A 19,271-nucleotide genomic window follows, 5' to 3' on the forward strand; every position below is an offset into this window, starting at 1 on the left:
AATTAAGAATACAACATTTTCTTGTCTCACCAACGGGTAATCTTAGCGGGAAAAAAAATTAAAACCCAACTATAATATGTACAGTACATATGAATGATGCTGCTATAACACAACTGAAGTCAGCATGTTAATTTGGGTCACTAACTGGGTGACATCCTGAAAAGGTACTGAGTACCATCAATGCATATGGCAGTGTGAGAAAGTTGAAAAGGCTTCAGCATATAACAGGATGAGGAAATGTTCTCAGACCCCTCCTGCAACATGATGGTAAAGTTTGCCTTCTCTCTAAAAAATAATAGTAATAACTGAAAACTACTCTATTCTTCCAGAATTTTACAGTATTCTGCTCTCTCTAGAGCATTTAACATAAATCTTCTCCATTCCTTACTGAGGCTCCTCCTCTGGAAGAGAGTTGATGTGCCTTAGCACAGTGAAATCATTGCTCTAAAAGCCAGCCCGCTCATTAAATTATTCTGCTAGCTGTGTGCTCTCTCATTAAAAATGTATAAAGATCAGATAATTGCAGCACATATTATTAACCTTGTTTTCCTTGTTTTCATGTACAGGTTCTGTTTTGCTGCCTAGACAAAGATCTGGAAAGGGCAGTTTTCTACAATAAACTACAGTAAGCTAAACTACATTATGAAAAATTCCCCCGGCTTTCATTGAAGAGCACAAGGAATCACAGCACAGTCAAAAAAACACCCTATAGTTTTATAACAGGGTAAAATACTGTAATATTGTTGTATACTCCTACAAATCTAAACCAGGCAGTCTTGGCTTCAGTTAAAGCTTCCGATAGGGAATTATTTAGATCAGCCAGTCTAATTCACCTAAATCTTCAAACATAGCTGCTATAAACTTCACAGATTTCCAGGTTGACTCCTTCTCCTTCTTAAATCTAGGCTGCACTTCCAGACAACAACCCAGCTAAAAATCCAATTAGGGTAGCAGCACTTCTGAAACACACTGACCTATTTCTTTTTTTACTTGTTTTAATATGCATATACTCATGTTCTATTTCTGAAGAGAGCTATTTACACTGGAAATTAATACCCTTTGAAAACAAGTTACCATAAAATCCACCTATTTCACCCAAACAGAATCCATTCACAGGAGACACAGTGTTTCCCTGACTGCCCTAAGCAACACATACAGTATGCAGTATACTGCAGCAAACTCTTGAAACATTGGATAAAAGACAACGATCCTCCTACCTTGTTTAGCCCTGTCTATTCGACACATTCCCAACGTGAACAGGAACATCTGATACAAACAAACAGCCACATCTTCCCCATCGCATCATGGTAACTAATTCTCGCACAAAACGATGAGCAGTAATGTTTTGGGTTTTTTTCCTCAGAAAGCCTTGTGACTTATCGGGGGATTTTTCCTCAGATGATGAAGCAGACACAGCCTAAACTCTGTTGCTGAAAGACTGCAGCCCTTCCTTCTCACAGAGCCCTCCCAGCATATGGCAGCCAATCACACCCAGCTTCGTCAGCCCTACTGCTCTTAAACTGATCCTAACGGGATGATTGACACAGCAACACAGCACTTCTAATGTGTAAAAACAATGCATCCATACCAATGAACCAGGAATTTCCCTCGCACAGGGAAGGAGTTTTACTGGTGAGGCAAAGCGATAGCTCTGTGAAATAACATACACAGCAAAAGCAAAAACAACTCCCTTTCCCTCCACTGCAACAGCAGCTTCAGCATTTCTTGCACAAGGATTTTCAAAGCTTTTGCTAATCGTAAACGCGTGCACAAACAACGTTTCTGAAACTGCAAAACTGCAGTGGTGCTGTCTTGCTTGCAAAGGTGAGATATGCACCATAATAAATCAAACCATCTGTCTTTTATTTTAACATGCAGCCAAAACACGCTCCGATTGAGGCAGTAATATTCTCGTTTTAATACTGCATAATCTGTGTCTGCATTTAACAGCAATACAACCATAATGTCTTTTCGATTATTTCAGACCGGTTGTTAGGGACTGCAGGTATGCTTCTCAATGAAAACACAATCTATATGATGGTGTTTTAATTCATATCCATGGCAGGCAAATCCCATCAGCAGCATCCAAACTGAAGTCCATGCAATTAGCTTGCAACTGATGTTCATTTGTGTCAAGGTTCTGGCATAAGGACTACGATACCAGTTGCCATTTTCAAATCAAGTTGTGGGCAGCTCGACATGCTTGGTACACAAGGTCTGCTGTGAACCAGTTTTCCTATAAATTTTTCTAAAGTTTTAAAACATGAGAACAAAGCAGCCAAGGATTATTAAACAAGAGTTGCAATTAAGAAAAATACAAAAAGGAGCTTAAGCTGAAAGTCAATTTTTATCCAAAAAGGGATAAAGATTGCAGGGCAACAGTACTTTATGCAGCAGTTTAGGCAATTCAAGACATTACACAAAAAAATGTGTAAAATGTGTTTAAAATGCCACTAAAAGTTTAGAAATATGAATAGACAAGAGGAAAACAAAGCTCTCATTCACTGGCAGCTCTGTCCCAAGGCCCCATTGTTTCCTGTGGACTATTTTGCATATTATAAACACAGCTTCCCAAAAATCCATTATTCCTCTATCCAGCAAGTAGCAACTCTCCTTTGGGTTCCACCATCTCCCACACAATTTGTAAAAACCCTCCCCTTCCAGGCATGGCTGAAACGTGTTCCTGCCAAGAAGGTTCCTGCCAGCCAGCCCTTACTTTCTGTTCAATCACCCTCTCCATTCCTCTCTATTCTGCCCTATATTAAAAAAACCCAAAACAATCCTCCTGAAAAAAAAAAAAAAATAGTTGATTTTGGTGGGTTTGAGAGACCCTGGGGACAAGGGTAGTAACTCCACCCATTATTAAGATGGCTTGGTGCATCTCATCAGGATTTTCCACATTCTTTTGACTCTGCCAAACTTGAGCTGCCCTTGTTAAAAATTTTCCATGCTGGACATCTGCTGCAGGATTTATTGACTTTTGTGCCAAAAAACAGTTTGCCTATTTCTGAGATAACCTAGACAAAAACATGTTGCTCTGCCATCCTTATAACTCACTGGGGAACTCTGGCTCCTCTGCCGATGTTGGGGCAGCCTTGAAATTTGGCAAAGTGCTTTTTTGATGTTGCTTTTCGGGGTGGTTTTTTTTTTTTATATGGAGGGGTTTTTATATGTTTTGCTACGCATATGAAAATATTTTCCTATTTGACAAAGCTTTAAAACCTGCTAATATTCAGCTGACTCACAGCATCTTTTTAATTTTTGTTTCTGATCTCTACAGTGCAAATCTCAGAAGGTGTTCTGCAGTGAGCGTCTGATTCCTTCCTTCAGCCATCCGTCCATATGTGGCTGGAAAGGCACCAGCCCCACAGTGCGACTGAGCATGTAATGGGCTCAAGTTACAGGAGATTAGCAGGATTTCCCCTGTAACTGCTGCTCCCATCTGCCAGAGACCAGACATTGGAGCTGACAGCAGGAAGACAACCTCGCCTGTTGCTCTCATGACCCTTCGGCGGTGCCCCACGGACGTGCGTGAGATGAGCCCTTCCGAGCACACTGCAGAGGGGACCGTCAGAAAGGGCAGGTGGGCCAAAACATACCACGAGGCTAGGCAGAAGAGGGAGAGAGTGATGAGAGGGAAAGGGAGGAATAGATGCAGGAGCCAGAATCTGGCTGGTCTAGTCGAGCAGGTTACAGCAGAGAGGAAGATGGTGCCCCTGCCAGACGAGGCAGAGTAAGCAGCACAAGCAGCACCAGTCAGCAGGAGCTGGCTGCCCTCTCCACAGAGCCAGGCACATCCATACCACAGCCCCCACCGAGAGCTTCTGTGGCCCATTAGATCACTCCAACTTGCAAGCTCCCTCAACCCTTCCCTGCCACAAACCCAAGGCAAGTCACTGCTAACACAGCCCCTGAAAAGGCACGGGCTCAGCACTGCCTGCACAACCCAATTTCTTGTGCCACTGCTTCACAGTGCACACACTGTCTTCAGCCACTGCAGAGCTCTAACTGCAGTCAAACGGGGCTGGGGTGCTTCCAGACAGCATTCCCAGGACTCCTGAATCACAAACGCAAAGCCAGCAGCCACACACCCACCCAGATCCTCATGTGGGTTATTATGTTATAGATTCTCGCATGACAGAGGATCAGAAGACCCTCAACCCAATGGGGCATGCTGAAAATACATCACATCCCATTTGTGAACCCTTTAGTTAAGACCCATCAAAAAGCTCAAGAGAAAATTTCTGCTCTTTCTCAGAACTGGCACTTGAGTAGTACCGGAGTAAGGCATGACTTCATTCATGCAAAAAAAAATATAAATTAAAAATAATTGCTCTGTACGTTGAGGAGTGAGTAGTTCTCAAATGGAGATGTGCCCATGTATCCATTCATTTTTCACATCAGTTACAAAGAAAAAGACCAGAAATTAAATTTTCAGTCTGATTTATACAACCATATTATGTATTTAATTGCAAAACAATATCATCTTAGAGAAGCTGAGAAATTCACATGTCAAACTCAACAAAGAATAACAAAGGTAAATTCCCAGCTCAAAAAATGCCATCTGCTCTGCCTGATATGCTCCTGTAATTAATGAATCAAGGGAAAAATGCTTCTCTCAGTGACTATTACACACAATTTTCTGAATGGTCTTGATACAACTTTTGAAGAAAAGTTTGGAAGCAATAAAGAGGAGGAGAACTGAAAAATGCAGAACCCACACAGTTATTTTTCCTTCCTTACTCTTGAATCACAGCAATTAGCTCTAATTCCAGAAGCAACAAAACTTGCCAATTTAAAGGGAGTTTTGCAAGAAGGGTGGAACATATGTAACACTAGCACCAAAGTCACCAAGCAATTTATGTGATATTCAGTTGCAGCAGATTGATGATTTTGAGCTGTGCCTAGATGACCTATGGCAACAGTGACGTTTTGGTGAGTTTGGCAATGACAAAAAGAACTGTAAAGCCATTTCCTGTGTCAGTAATAGACTCTTCCCTTAGTAACTTCCCACAACTGTTACTACAAGCAAAATTCAGCTTTGGTAGCTATGGTCTGAATGACAGCATAAAGAAAAGTCAAAGCAGCTGCCAAGATTTTAAAACTAGGCACTCATGCATAATACCACTGTTGCCAGCTTTTGCAAAATACCTCAATATCTATATTGGGGCTGAAGGGATGGTGGAAATCATTATTAAATTAAAAATTTAGAGAGTAATATCAAAATTCCAAGTTACTAACTGGGAACAGGTTCTGAAAGAATGGGTCTAATTTTTGTTTTAAAAATAGGCTTAATCACAAGAACTTTAAGTCTGCCTTTTCAACTGTTTTAATTTCCTACCTCCCAGACATCCCAACATCTCCCTAACCTAGGAAAACTGGAGATTGTACACAGAAAGGAAAACTATTTTCATGATATATATGCTGAGAGAAATATAAAATGGAAACACTCCACAGAAGCAAGCACATATTCAAGTTACATGTTAGGAATCAATCTTACCAAAATTAAGGTGGCTCCTGGAGGCTTTCCAAATGCTCCCTCTCCTTCCGCTGCTTGCACAAGGAGTTTAAGCCATGTCTAAATTGTGAGATCCAAACACATGGGTTCAGGCACACATCCAGCCTGCATCCTGACTTTATTTTAGGATGACACCAATTCCCCATCAGGATGAGAACTAAGTACATGTGCACAATTCCTTTAGAGGGTGGTTCCAGCTGGGAAGGGTGATGAAGGCATCAGCCAGAGAAGAACTGCAGTTCACTCCAACCAGGCTTTTGTAGCTGAGTGTTTGAGGCACATAGACCAGGTGCCATGGAGAGCTGAGCTGCCTCAGGATTGTAGCCTTATGCACTTAGCTCAAAATACATTTGACCAAATATAAACAACCACATTTCACTGAGTCACTCTACTCCCCCTCTCTCTTTATAGTCACTGAAGAGAAATAGGCATTTGTGGGCTGTGATTCATCCTATCCCAAAGTAGCTATTCTAAGAGATTCCATCATATCCTAAAAGCATCTGTGTTTCTGTATTGGTTACCTGAGATGGTCACCCTTAGGCTTCTTCTATCATGTCCTTCATTAAACATGTAGGAGATGAAATCTTACTACAGAAGAAGCCTTATTAGGAACATAAATATTTAGATATTTCTGTTACATACACGGGACAGCACTTTAGATTTTCAAAATCAGTTCAAATAACTAAAGACATTAGCATAGGGCTAAAGGACACCTGTATTTTGACAATGTACAGTCACAGCTTTGGTGTAAATCCTCAGCTTGCCATAAGCATGTTCCAGCTATGTTGCTATATAAGCTACATAAGCTTGTTCTTAAGCTATGCTGAACATGTTCCAGGTTTTTTTTTTTCCCTTGACTGAACAGCAATCTTTGCACTTGCTCATGCTTTCCTCCTCTGAACAACTGATGGACACCAAATTAACCTAAGAAGAGTTGAACTGGGATTCTCCTCTTGATTTTCTGTTTTGTTTTGGAGGGGACATTTTTGGGGAGAGGGAAGGTTGGTAAAATAACCATTATCTTGCTGACTCTATAAGGCAGATACTATAAACTGGCAAAATAATAAGCTCAGAAAAATAAATTGGCAAACCACCTACACTGCCTTACTCTTAGAACACTGACTTATGCAAAAGTTTTTTCAGGAAAGTGATTCTGTTTTTCTTCATGACAGCTGAATAAAAAGCAGTTTTCAGTTTGCTCATCTGAAACACCAAATCATGGAAGTATTAAAACTGAAATTTTAATAATCCAAACCCAGATATCTAGTTTCTTCTAGATGGCCTAGGGAATTTCTGTTGGCCTTCAATGGCCATCACTGGAAGGACTGGGTTACTGGTATGTCTTATATCTGCCATACCCACACAGATGTCCCAGATATAAAATTGTCTAGTGCCATTTTAGATGCCATATATTGAGATACCTGTACCCATCCAAAAATGCAACCATTTCCTCAGAAATATTCCTATCAGAACAGATCTTCCCAAAACTTCCAGCAGAATGTAAAAAGGTTATATACAAAACAGAAACCCTTTATCATCAGCTGCTGAACCCTGTCCAGAATATGTTTTATGAATCACAAGGAATCACAGTGTAAAAGTACAAGCACTATTTAAGCCAGAAACATGTATCATAAATTCAAGATAAATCTCTCTCTGCTAACTGACTTCATGTCCCCCTAATTTGTACAATACATGCCACAGCCAGGGACTTACCTGATGGAAGCCTCCTGAGTCTTTGACTTCAGCTGATATAAACACTAAATGCTTAATCCTTCATAAAAATGTATTGGAAATCCATGTGGTTAGAAAGAATACTTCCCAAATGTATCAAATTAAGAAGAAAGTGAGTGCTGTACCTTTAGGTTTTTAATACTCAGCTGGAAACAATGCAAAGGTGTAATCCAGCCCTACCCACTGATGCATAAATCATCTTTAGCAAGACTCCCATGTACTGGGAAGTTCTTCCATCACTGATAAAAACATGCTCCTTCCTCCTCAGACCCTTCCATGACTAATTTCCTCCATAGCCATTGTTCTGGCCTCAGATTTGGAGTAGTTCCTATTCAAAGCCACAACAGGAGGAAACCATTTGATAAATCACCTTTTCGTAAAACCTACTAACCTCTGCCACAAAGTCACATGGGCACAGGAAAACCCTCTTGTGTTTCAAGGAATGTAGTGGAGGATGCATATACTAAACTTCTGCTCCTTATCTTGGGGATTTCCAACATATTGGGAAGACGCAGGAGCAAGAGTTTTCCTCCAAGAAGCTCGTAAATTACTAAAATTAGTACTTCATGTAACTATATGAGGGATATATTCCAAGTAAGTTTGCTACATGCAAACCCAGTATTTTTTAAATCTATGAAGATTCAGTCATCAGCCTCAAATATATTTGCATATAATTCAAGCAATGGCCCCAAATAATACATCTTTAAATGAGTGATGTAATGAGAACTCTCTAATTATCCTTTAAATCAAAAGCTCTATTTTATTAATCCTTTATGAACTCAAAGGGAAAAAATGCTACTGAAACTAAGCTACCTTTTGAATTTTCCCATCTTCAATTAGCATAAAAATAATTCAACTTGCTCTTTCTAATTCATTAAAATTATGCTATTGTTTTTGCACACTCCTGCAATACAGGTGTAAAACAACCTAATTTAGGAGGTGATGCTGCCTCCCATTTCTCTACAAGCTGCCTCTTAACAGCCTGAGTCTGTAGGGTAGATGCTCAGGGGCATGCAGCAAAATCAGCAAGCAATCTCCACTGTAAGCAGAGAAAATAGGCTCCAGGAAACTTCACAGAAAATGAAAGCCAATTGGATAATTTTTGTTTTTTAAAATCAGTAAGAGCAGCTTTCAATCCGTCACCCCTTTACAGCAATTAATAACCCACACATGTAAGAGCAGAGGACTCTATATAATTAAAAAAGCATTACTTTGGCAAGAAGAGAGGGCCTGGAATATATAAGTGCAGGGTTTTATTTCTTTCTGTGAAGTATGGATGACAGGTAGGAGAAAGCTATGCCAAGTGAACTGTTGGCAAGCAACTAGTCTTTTGGTTAACAGGCAGCTCTGTTTTGTGAAGTCTACGAGTTTGTGCTCACTTAGGCAAGCTTTTCTTTAAACATTAGACTTAGATGCATTCAGTCATGAGTTTTGCACCAAATTTCCATATGCACCTCAAAAGAGGTTGCTTTTTTTCAGCTTGTTTTCTGATTACTGTGAAGTGTCAGGAACACTTTGTTGCATGATGCTTTTAAACATTACATGTGGATCTTTGCCTAATTACTCTGCCACAAAATACTATATACATGAACATGAACCTTCAGTTTTCCCAAATGTCATGTAACAGAAACCAAGAAATAAGTAACTGTAAACACAAAGAGAAACAAGAATTGTTTTCACATAGAAAAAAAAGCAAACAAGTATGAGTAATGCAGGGCAAGAAACAAGGTCCTCTAGCAGAAGTACTGTGTGGGATAAAATGGCATCCAACAGCATGACCTCTGAAAACAGCATGTTTCAAGTAGCACGTGTCAATATTCAATCCCACCACCAGAAAAATGAAGCAAATTACAGAAAAAAATGTTTTAAAAATCAAAATGCATACAGGACTTCATTCACCAGAGACCCAAAGATGGAATGGAGAGTTTATTTGTAGTGAAATGTCTACAAAGGGATAGCATCCAGCTTTCTAATACAGCTACTTCCCCCATTCTGTATTTTTCTCCAACTCTCCTCTTCCTCTCTCTCTTTCAAAAGAAAGTATTATAAATTGACAAAACCATTCATTTGGCTGTTCCTCCTCATATCAGCTCTAATAAGGATAAATAAAACCACTAACACATATTAGTAGAGCCACAATACAATTAAATAAAACCACTAACACATATTAGTAGAGCCACTACCTTTGGCTTACCTAAAGGTAGTACTACTAAGGAAAGGGGAATGCAGGGAAAAAGTACAAGATTAAGACTGCACAGGTGTCTTGCTGTGGGGTGTATAGACTTATAAACTTAAGATTTGAAACTAAATTTCACTGCCCTTTTGGCAACTGTAATGCCACCTCATCCCCCAAAGCTATCTTCAGCAGACCCACAAGGAGAGGTTTGCCTGTTAAGACAGGATTGCATTAACCATCAAAGAGTTCTGTCCCTTCCTTCAGGGACAGGTAAGAACAAAAGAAACCTGTTGACAAAAATATTCTGCTGATCCTCAGGTCATAAATGCTTAGATGAACAATACTAATCTAAGTATAGTACACTGAAACATTACTATTTGAACATCATGAAGGTAAGTTTACCACCAAGCATCCCACAGTAGCTGGTCAGCTCAGTCCAAAGTTGTCTAAAAAATTCTTCATTTGAGAAGGAAGGTGTGGGGGGAATTCTCCTAGAAATTTGGATTGTAAGAAACCTAAGGGGATTTCTTACCTAGTCCAGCTTCTGCCTCAAAATAAAACTATCATCAAGAGCAGACTGGGTCAGCATGCCTTTGCCTTGATGAGTCCTGAGAAGCTCAGAGGGCAGAAACTTGCTCCTCTGGACATCCTGGTGGTGTGCTGCACTGCTGTACTAGTAACAAGATTTTTCCAACATCCAACCTGAATCTCCAAAGAAACAATTGGTTGTCACTCTCCCATGGTGTCACCGGGGACTAATAAATAAAGTTTGGTCCTACTATTTTCATAATCCAATAGCTGTAATAGCTACTAGACTGTCCTTTTTCATCCAAGCAAATAAGCCCAGCTCCCTCAACCTAGACCCCTACTCATAAAAGTAACTTTTCACTGGAGCTAGACATGGCAATGGAACTTCATCTGAGCTAGAAGTACTGCCTCGACAAAAGCTGTGACCACGTGCTCAATTAACACTGGATGAACTAGAAAGACTTCTGCTTTTCCCTTTACTACTGGCTGCATATACAAGGGACTACTACTCAGATGTTTTGCATTTGCTTCTTTTGATTCCTCTTTGTACTGCTGACAGAAGGGCTATGTTAAAAGCCTTGCATCCTGTACAGAAATGTCCACAAAATTTCAGACCTTTCTATTTCAGTACTCTCAGATATTCTGCATATTGAATGCACTTCTATTTTACAAAGGTATCTAAAATCAAGACACCTAACAATAAAAAATGAAGTTACCAGTGCTTATTTTATATAGGAGTTCTTTATGGGTCCTTTAAAAACTCCCAAATTTTATCCAGCTGTTTCCAATTATGGCCATCTCTAAAGATTTGTTTTTGAGACAATGTAACTTCAAGAGTACTGGCAGCTAAAAAAGAAAAAAAGGGGGGAAAAAGGCAAATCAAAAAATCTGACCTCTATGGATATCCATTCATTCTGCTCCTTTTTTCAGTCTATTATGCAGAAATCAACAAATAACTAAGAACTCGCTGACAAAATCTTGCTGGAGTAAGCAAAGTGGAACTACAGCAGTTTCAATTATTCTTCCTGTTTAGAAAATACATTATCTCAATCCTAAAAGCCTTCTGCACAGTTCTGCACTAATAACATTTTCCCCCACCCCAGTATGTTTCCAGCAGCAGACTCCACCAGGGACTCAGCAGCAGTGGGGACCAGCTCTAGCAGATTAGGCACTGCTCGTACCACGTAAGGAAAAACACTTCAGTCATTTTTGAAATTTGTAAAGAAGTATGGTGTAAGCTTTCCAGAAAGCAAGTACAGTGCTGTCGTAATCCTCCTGTCAGCCCCAGGGCCGTCACCACAATTCAGATGACCAAACTCTTCTGCTGCTTTGTGAGGGAGGAGTATTGAGATCCACCCAGCTCTGGCCTCCAGTTATTGCCACACCATTAGTCAAGTGGCCTCTTTACAGCTCAGGAAGCAGACAGATTTTTCTTCTCCCTTCCTCTAACTCACAACAGCAAGGACAGGTTACTGTAAAATAAAAAATGACTGCCTGAAACCACCAACACCATCTTCTGATGGAATGTGCCTTAATCTTAACATTACCCTGCCCTCATCCTTCCTGTCCACACTCACCACAACTCCCATAGGAGGCATATCCAGGTCTACCCATTCCTAGGATTCAACAGCTTGTGCCTCCAAGACAAATCACATGCCTCTCTTGTGGGACCCAGCAATCCAAATGACATGGCACACTTCATCTGCCATGGTATAAACTGGATTGGGCTTTCCAAGGAATTAGAGGGAAAGAACCAGAGAAATCAGATGCTTTCTGGTAGCTGCAAGTAGCAGAAGAAATACACTCCACTACGAACAGGAAGCAAAGAGCACAAAGCATTATGAAATTACTTGAATGAATTGAGTAATGTAAGACCTACCTCTAACTGCCAACAGGCAACACACAATCCTGAGAGTGAAATACATGATATACATTGCATCACCCAAAGCTCTCTCTAGATGAGATATAAATTCCATGTCTTTTTTCCCTGCTCCTCACAATACAGCGTCCAAGACAAGCAGACATGAAGACGCACTTTGTTCACCTGTTCTGCAAATGTGAAATCTAAGGTGCTTATATTAAAGCATCTTTATTAGATTTCATTAACCTGAAAAGCCAAAGCTAAAATTTATTCACTCAAAGATTACAATAAAGAAACAGCTTTAGGAAGGCTAGCATTATTATCTTGCAATGGAAGGTAGCAGAATGTCCCAGAATTATGAAGCTTGAGAATTTCAGCAGATACTTTGACACAAGGTCGAACATGATGAAATCCCCAAACCTTATCACCTGGTGTTTTTTAAGAAAAGCCAATTCCTCATAGTCCTCTTGGCACCTTCACAGATCACACCTGGAACAACCTGCAAAGCTGATCATATTGTTGACACTTGACGGAGAAGTTGAACATTATGGATATCACAACACTGCAGTTATGCAAAGAGCATTGCCTCATTCAGGGAAGTGAAAGCATGGCCAGCTTCCCAGGAACCAGAGAAAGCCTAAGCAGAGTAAGGACTGAGAAACTCCAAAATCTTGCAGATCTCATCAACAGCAGCAGGGCAAGAGCCTGAGGGCTCAGAGACCCACACATCAGCAACGATCAAAACCACAGTCAACTCCTGACAAACACTGCTCCAGTGACATACCCAGCAATCACCTTGGTGTTATCTATCAGTATCTCACAATAGGCATAGGACAGAAACTCTCAAATGAAGAAATGGCCAATAAATGCTGAATAATCAAAGGCTATGCTAAGGCTTTCCATACTCAAGGCTTGTGACATCCATACAGTTATACTGCACAGCAAGGAAATACTCCCCTTTGTGAAAGTCTTGTGCACACTTGGAAAGCCCTCTCAGGAAACAAAACCATGCCTCACCCATATCCACCAACAGCCAGCTTACACAGCTCAAGCCAACCACATTTAGACATCACCTAATCTTAAAACAGGGTGTCTTTTTTTCTCTGAGACCTGAGAATTCAACCATTCTCCTTCCAGTCTGAAATCATTAACAAAATACTTGGAAGTCGTCTTCCTCCTTGAAAACGTAACAGTGGATATACTCATAGTGGATATACTATCTTGAGCAACCACTGGTTAGTGCCAAATCTCCCATTCCTGAAAAAGATAAGCAACAAAACCAACTATTGACTCACTTCAGTAAGCCCAATGGAACAGACCAGGGACATCAAACTAGAGAAAGGACATGGATCTTCCCATACTTAAAATTATCTCTTTTCAGAGGAGGTATGGGACGATATAAACTCAGCCTCACAGACCTCCTTTTTGATACCATCAGGCACGAAATATTTGTCTCTCACCAGGGGGGATACCTCAAAAGGGCCCACAAAAATATAGTTTAGGTCCTTCCTAGATAAACTAGGGGCAATGGAGAAAAGGCAGCAGTAAAGGTGCTTCCACATCACCTCTTCCTTCCCCTGTAGAGACCAACTAAGCTCAATTCCCTATACACTAGTTTTTAACATCAGTGTCAAACCACCAGGTGAATTAGCCAGCAACAGTCTCAAATTCTGCCAGTGTGAAAACACAACAGACCTATTTAACATTCAGCACAAACAACTGCAGCACCATCCAAGCAAGGAGGAATAGCTGAAGTTAAACCTAAATCTGGAATTCAGTGGAGAACAGAAGAAAGCCCTGTCAAGAGTTTGCAGCCACAGACAGACCCTAGGTTTGTTGCTTTAAGATACATGATCCCAGCTGGTCATAGGTCAGAAGTATTTCTGGACTTTACACTGACATTATACTTTCACACTGAAACACTACTCAATAACAGCATTGCTGTCTCAGCTCTATCTAGGCAAAGAGTCATCTGTGTCTCCGTGGGCAGCCCATGAAGCCTTCCAATCTAGGAAATCCGATTATTCCAGAGTGTGTTGTGTCCTGTCGTTCCCTAGGAACACAGCGTGATACCATCATCCTCCCATGTTCCAGGCTGCATCCTCACAGAGCTCAAACATCTACCCAGTATCCTACAGCCCCCTGAGGCCCCAGCCCTGGGCAGCAGCAGGGCTGCCTTGGGCTCTGCAGAGGAACAGCCCCTGACAGTCACCCAACGCGAGCTCAACGTGGCGCCATGCAGCTGCAAGGCAAGATAAACTGTGGAGTTCTTCAGCACTTCAAGATTTTTGAGGAGATCTAATCTTTCTTCATACCTGTGGTTGACTGAGCCATATATTTTTATTCCAAAGCCAGCTGAGTGTTTTGATACTGTGTTTCTCTAAAGCCCTAAACCAATCGATTGTGTCAAACGCAGTTACCACAAATAATCCAACCACAATGATCAAGACAGCAAAATGCACAGGGAAAGAAAGTATCAGCTGTATGAAAAAAAAGAGATTGTTTTTGTTTTTGAAGGTTTATTCACGAGAAATGAGTGACTTGAAACTGAAAAGCATTTTTGATTAACACTCTGCCTTGACTTTCATTTCAATGACATTTTAATGAACACTTTCTAAGTAGCTCTACTTGCAAATGAACGTGGGAGAATATTGAAGAAAGGTAATGGGAGGGGAAAAGAATAATCCATCAGTCATTTTATTTCTTAGGTGCCTCTGAGAAAATAAATAAAATTCATCAGGGGAAAAGTGATCCAGCAAAGATTCGACTGTTAAAAGACATCTGGAAAGGAATAATAAGTAGAATGGAAGAGTCTGAATTATGATAGAGGGCTATGAAGAAAGATACAGTGTGATCTGGAAGCCAATTAGGTAACTTTATAATTCTTCAAAGATGAAGGCAGTGTGTTCACATCTGTCCTGAGTACTTCAGCCACAGAGAGCTAACAATAAACTGTCAGAAAAAAATTTATAGAAGAGCAGTAAATATGATTGTAGGACTGTCTGGAGCCATGAGGAGTGAGATTTCTACCCTGGTAACTGACAGCATGAAAATACCTTCTTTGATAACAAGTTTAATGTGATTCATAGTTCTTTATTTCTATTTTAAACGCCAGATTCAACAAAATTCAGAAATGCTCAAGTAGAGCTATAGTAAGACCTGTGAGGGCCTATTAAAAGGGGAGTGGGGAGTGAAGGCAATATAAACAAGAAAACCGTTCATTCACCTAGCATGGAATGACTTTCAGTGAGAACATGCCAAATCTAAATAAATTAGGCTATATAATTCTACTTGGCAGCAAAAGGAGTAAAATAATCATGTAGTGTTGCTGAGATTCCAAGAGCTACTCAGAGGATGCAAAAAATCTAACACCATCAGGCAGCAATGGGAATACCAATTTAATACATTTTTTCTTTATTCCTGCCATAAATCAGGACAAAAAGTTAACAAAACTTTTCCCAGTGCCTTGTAGCTAAGCTTATAACCCAAGGAAAAGCAAGACTAAGAAGGTTCCCCAAACAGCAGTCACATGCTATTGGTGGCAGCATTCATGTACTACTTTTCTATGGTAGGTATTACCACAGTTTAAGAACCCCTAGGTTAGGAGAAAAAGCATTTAGTACTGCACAGTACAATTCTAGAGACTGCAACCAGCAGAGAAACTGCAGAGCATCTGGAGTATAAGAGATGAAAATTTCACCCACCAAGTGTTAGCAGCAAGTAGACTTTATTTTTAATCTTCTTATGACAACTGTTATTCTATAAAAGCCAAATTTAAGAAAATGATGCTCAGATGAAGATTTCAGCATCACAATCCCAAACATACCAATTCCAAAGATTAGAGATCTTGGCAGAGCTGCTGTTGACTAAACCCAGGCCATTTCTTCAGAGAGGGGGCCATAAATAACAGAGGAGATAAGTTTCAGAAGAGAAGGTATGTTGAAGTGACCCATGTTATATCATCCACCCACTTACGTGCACAATGCAGATAGGTACCACTCCTGTGGTGACAGCAGGGATTCCACAACAGAACAGCCCATCTCTTCAGCTGCAGGAAAACAGGCACTGTCCCACAGGTTACTTTGCATGGACAGACAGACAGACCCCTCTACACTGTACAAATCACCAGGGTGGCCCACTGCTATTCCAAATTTCACTGCCATGCAGATAAGCCATAGCATATGCCTGCAACTATGACAAGTGCCGAAGACTGGCGTGCCCTGACTGGGAGCTCCAGCCTGTGGCAGAAGTTCTGTTGCTATGATCTCCAACGAGCCCCACTGGAGCTGGCACCCCACCACCACTTTACCACTGGAGAGAGAAACCACAGGGCTGGCTCTACCCAGGGGTTCATGCATCCTCTAAAAGCATGAGGTTTACACTGCACAAAAGGGCCTTGTCCACAGCGGGAAAAACTACATCCCTTCCAGAAGCAGTATCAACTGTACTCGACAAATGCAAATAGTATCCGTGCCAAATACAAGCTACAAATTGACATAATTGATGCCGGAGCAACTATTTTTTTAACTTTAAATATACTCAGAAACTGTATGAAAGATGTTTTCCACTAGTCCTTGAGAGTAACTTTAGAGCATTTCCCAGAAGAGATGAAATATGCATTTGGCCCTAAAGCTTACCGCAGGTACCTTTTTCATTTGTGCAGTGTGGTACGTGCACACACGAAGAGAAAATAGAGGACAGATGGCTAAATCTATGCATATTTACCAAGGTACGAATACCACGTTAAAATCATAAGCACTAGGCCAAGTCACATGTTTAAAATTAATTACACTTCCGCTACTACCTACAAGTCCACACTGCTTTAAAAATCTACAAGTCTGAACAAGATACGTCAGTGTGACACGATCACTTATTAATCCCACATGGATATCCTCTGCAGCTGAATTAAAGGCACACAAGTTATTCCCTGCTACTGCTCAAATACATATTCAGCCACATTACTGTTGTCTGTTTCCCTCCCAGCAGAAATGTAAATATGCCCAAAAGAAACAGAAAACAAAACATCTGGAAACAGAAGCCTATAGGCAATGTTCTCACAGTTCAAAAACTACACGTGCATTTTCTGTGCCTATGCAGACAAATACATATGTGCGTACAAGGAATAAATATATAGGGTATCCACACAAAACCAGGAGTAAGAAAAACATTTAATTTCTGAGTTTTTTCCTCCTCTGTCACATGCACCTTCACGGGTGGCAGTCCCGTGTCGTGTCCCCCCCACGAACCTGCCCAGCGCTATTCCCCGCTGCCTGCAGCGAGCCCCCGGCGCAGGGATGAAGCGGGCGGGCATGGAGCGGGGAGGGGGGATTTGGAGGAAGCCGCTGGGGCGGCGACGGCCCCACGGGGCCCTTTCCCTTTCCCTTCCAGAAGTAACACAAAGTTATGACTCCCGCTCGCCGCTCTCCCCGCTCGCACGCCGTGCCAAATGCTGAGTTAACAAAACCATAAATCACTGCTGAACCAGACGCGACGGCCCGGCAGCAGCGCCCGCCGCCTCTCGCCCCGTCCCACGCCGCGGCGGCTTCCCCAGGGAAGCGAAGGGGAGGCGAGCGGCGGGGGCAGCGGGCACCCGAACGGGCGCGGGGCTCGGGGCGCCTTCCCGCGCCCTTGGCGGCGGCGGCAGCGGGGGAACCGCGGGTCCAGGTGCGGCGGGACGGGCAGCGGCGGCAGCTCCCCGCGCAGGGAGGCGCCGCGGGCCGCCGCGGCCGCCAGGCTCCCCCGGGGCCGGCGGCACCGCTGCCACGACTCCTGCCCGGGGCGCGGGCAAGCCGAAGTCCCGCCGCCGCCGCGCACCCGCCGCGTCCCCGCGCGGCCCGGCCCCGCGGCGAGAGGACACGGGCTGTCCCAGCGCCGTGGCCCCGCAGCCGCCCCGGAGCGGGGGTGGGCTGGCGGCGGCGCGGGGAGGACTGGCGGCGGCGCGGGCGGCTGCCTTACCTCGGAGCGGAGCGCGGAGCGCGGGTACACCCGCTTCTCCCAGCCGGGCGGAGGCGGCTCCGCGCAGCAGCGGCTTGTCACCTCTCCCGCCGCGACCGCGACGGCGGCGGCTCCTCGCGTAGGGGCGGTCCGGCCCCTCCCTGCCGGGGCCGAGCGCCGCTCGCACCGCCCCGGGGCCGGGCCCGCCCGCCGCAGCCCGCGCCGTCCGGCCGCTGCCGGGGCCGGGGAAGGGGCAGCGGCGGCGCGGGGCCCGGGGCTCCGGCGGGGGTGCCGCGGGGCTGTGCCTGGAGCCTGGCCCGCCTCCGGGACCGGCCCGAGCGTTTCCTCCGCAAAACAACGGGGGCAGCGGCGGGCGGGCGGTGCTGCAGAGCGGCCAAAATCCTGGGTTTGCGTCGTGTTCTTCGGCTTCCTTTTGACTGCTGGAGCTATGGCGTGTCACCGGTTACCGTGGACGATTTTCTGGAGGAAACAAACGCGTGGCTTGGCTGTCTGGGCTTATTCTTCCCGCATTTTGACCCGAATTCGTGAGCAGTTCCTGTTCCCTTGAAGTGTCGTTCACAGGCAAAATGGGCTCTCTTCCCCTCGCCCGCAGCAGCCGGCGCAGGCCCCCGGTACCCCTCTGCCCCCGTTCTCCCACTGGCCGCTGTCCCTGGAACAAGGGTTGGCACCTTTCCCTAAAAAACATGGAATAGTCCCCATGCAGAAAAAGGGGCAGCTGCAGTGATTCCCGGTTTGCCTCCAGCCCATCAAACTGTGCTTGTGCTCGTGTGCCGGGTGAAGCTGAAGGTGCGGTGGTTCAGGGGAGCGCTGCCCGCTCCGGCCCAGCCACCCCTGGCCCCACGGTCCCAGCGAGCCCCTGCTCTGCGTGCGGCAGGGCTGAAGCCACTTGTGACAAACCCCACAATTCATTTCCAGGCAGCTCCGGTCCCTGAACAGGGTCTCCAGAAAGCCAGGCAACATCCAGGGGTGAGGCCGCAGCTGCCCCATCCTCGATGGATCTCAGCCGCTGCAGCATCCCAATGAAAGGGTGGTGGAGCAGGAAATAAATCATAAAACAGCTGCAGTTCAATTTCAGGTAAATTCCTTTAGACTGTCTCTGAGGTCTTTCACAAGGATCAGTAACCGAACTGCTACTGAAAAATGTGTTACATTTTGAGAAGAAAAGCGACCCTTTCAACTCGGACACATCCTTTTGGTGTTAGGACGCTGAAAAAAAGCAAAAAGAAAAACCTGGGGTTTTAAATTTTTTTTCTATTTAAGAAATGAGCAGAGTGACAAATTATTATTTTAAAACAGACTGTTTTAACATGTTAAAACAGACTGTTTTAACCAGTCTGTTCAAGGCAACCCCATGGTTAAATGTGTTTGAATATACCCAATGAAAAAAATTATGGTAAAATTGTTCTACTTTGAAAGGGAAATAGAATAAATGGAGTAAACACAAAGCCAAGCAAGAGCCTAGCTGAGATGCCACCAGGTACAGTAAGCACCCTCCCCCAGTT

General features: G+C 43.4%; 1 protein-coding gene across 10 annotated transcripts in view; it reads right to left on the bottom strand.

The window, feature by feature from the left end:
* MBNL2 (muscleblind like splicing regulator 2) overlaps positions 1-17,866 on the bottom strand; it is a 106,313-nt gene extending 88,447 nt beyond the window's left edge. For 8 of the 10 annotated variants that reach the window (XM_036392931.1, XM_036392913.1, XM_036392894.1 and 5 more), the window contains exon 1: positions 17,770-17,866. The gene's annotated coding sequence lies outside the window, so the exon portion shown is untranslated. Of the gene's footprint in view, positions 1-1,217; positions 1,410-5,500; positions 5,587-17,769 lie in introns of those variants that run through there. The other 2 variants (XM_036392876.2, XM_036392872.2) reach the window with 2 other exon arrangements.
* Positions 17,867-19,271: the final 1,405 nt, after the last annotated feature.

This window comes from Molothrus ater, chromosome 2, assembly GCF_012460135.2.
Source record: "Molothrus ater isolate BHLD 08-10-18 breed brown headed cowbird chromosome 2, BPBGC_Mater_1.1, whole genome shotgun sequence".
NCBI classification, from domain to species: Eukaryota; Metazoa; Chordata; class Aves; order Passeriformes; family Icteridae; genus Molothrus; species Molothrus ater.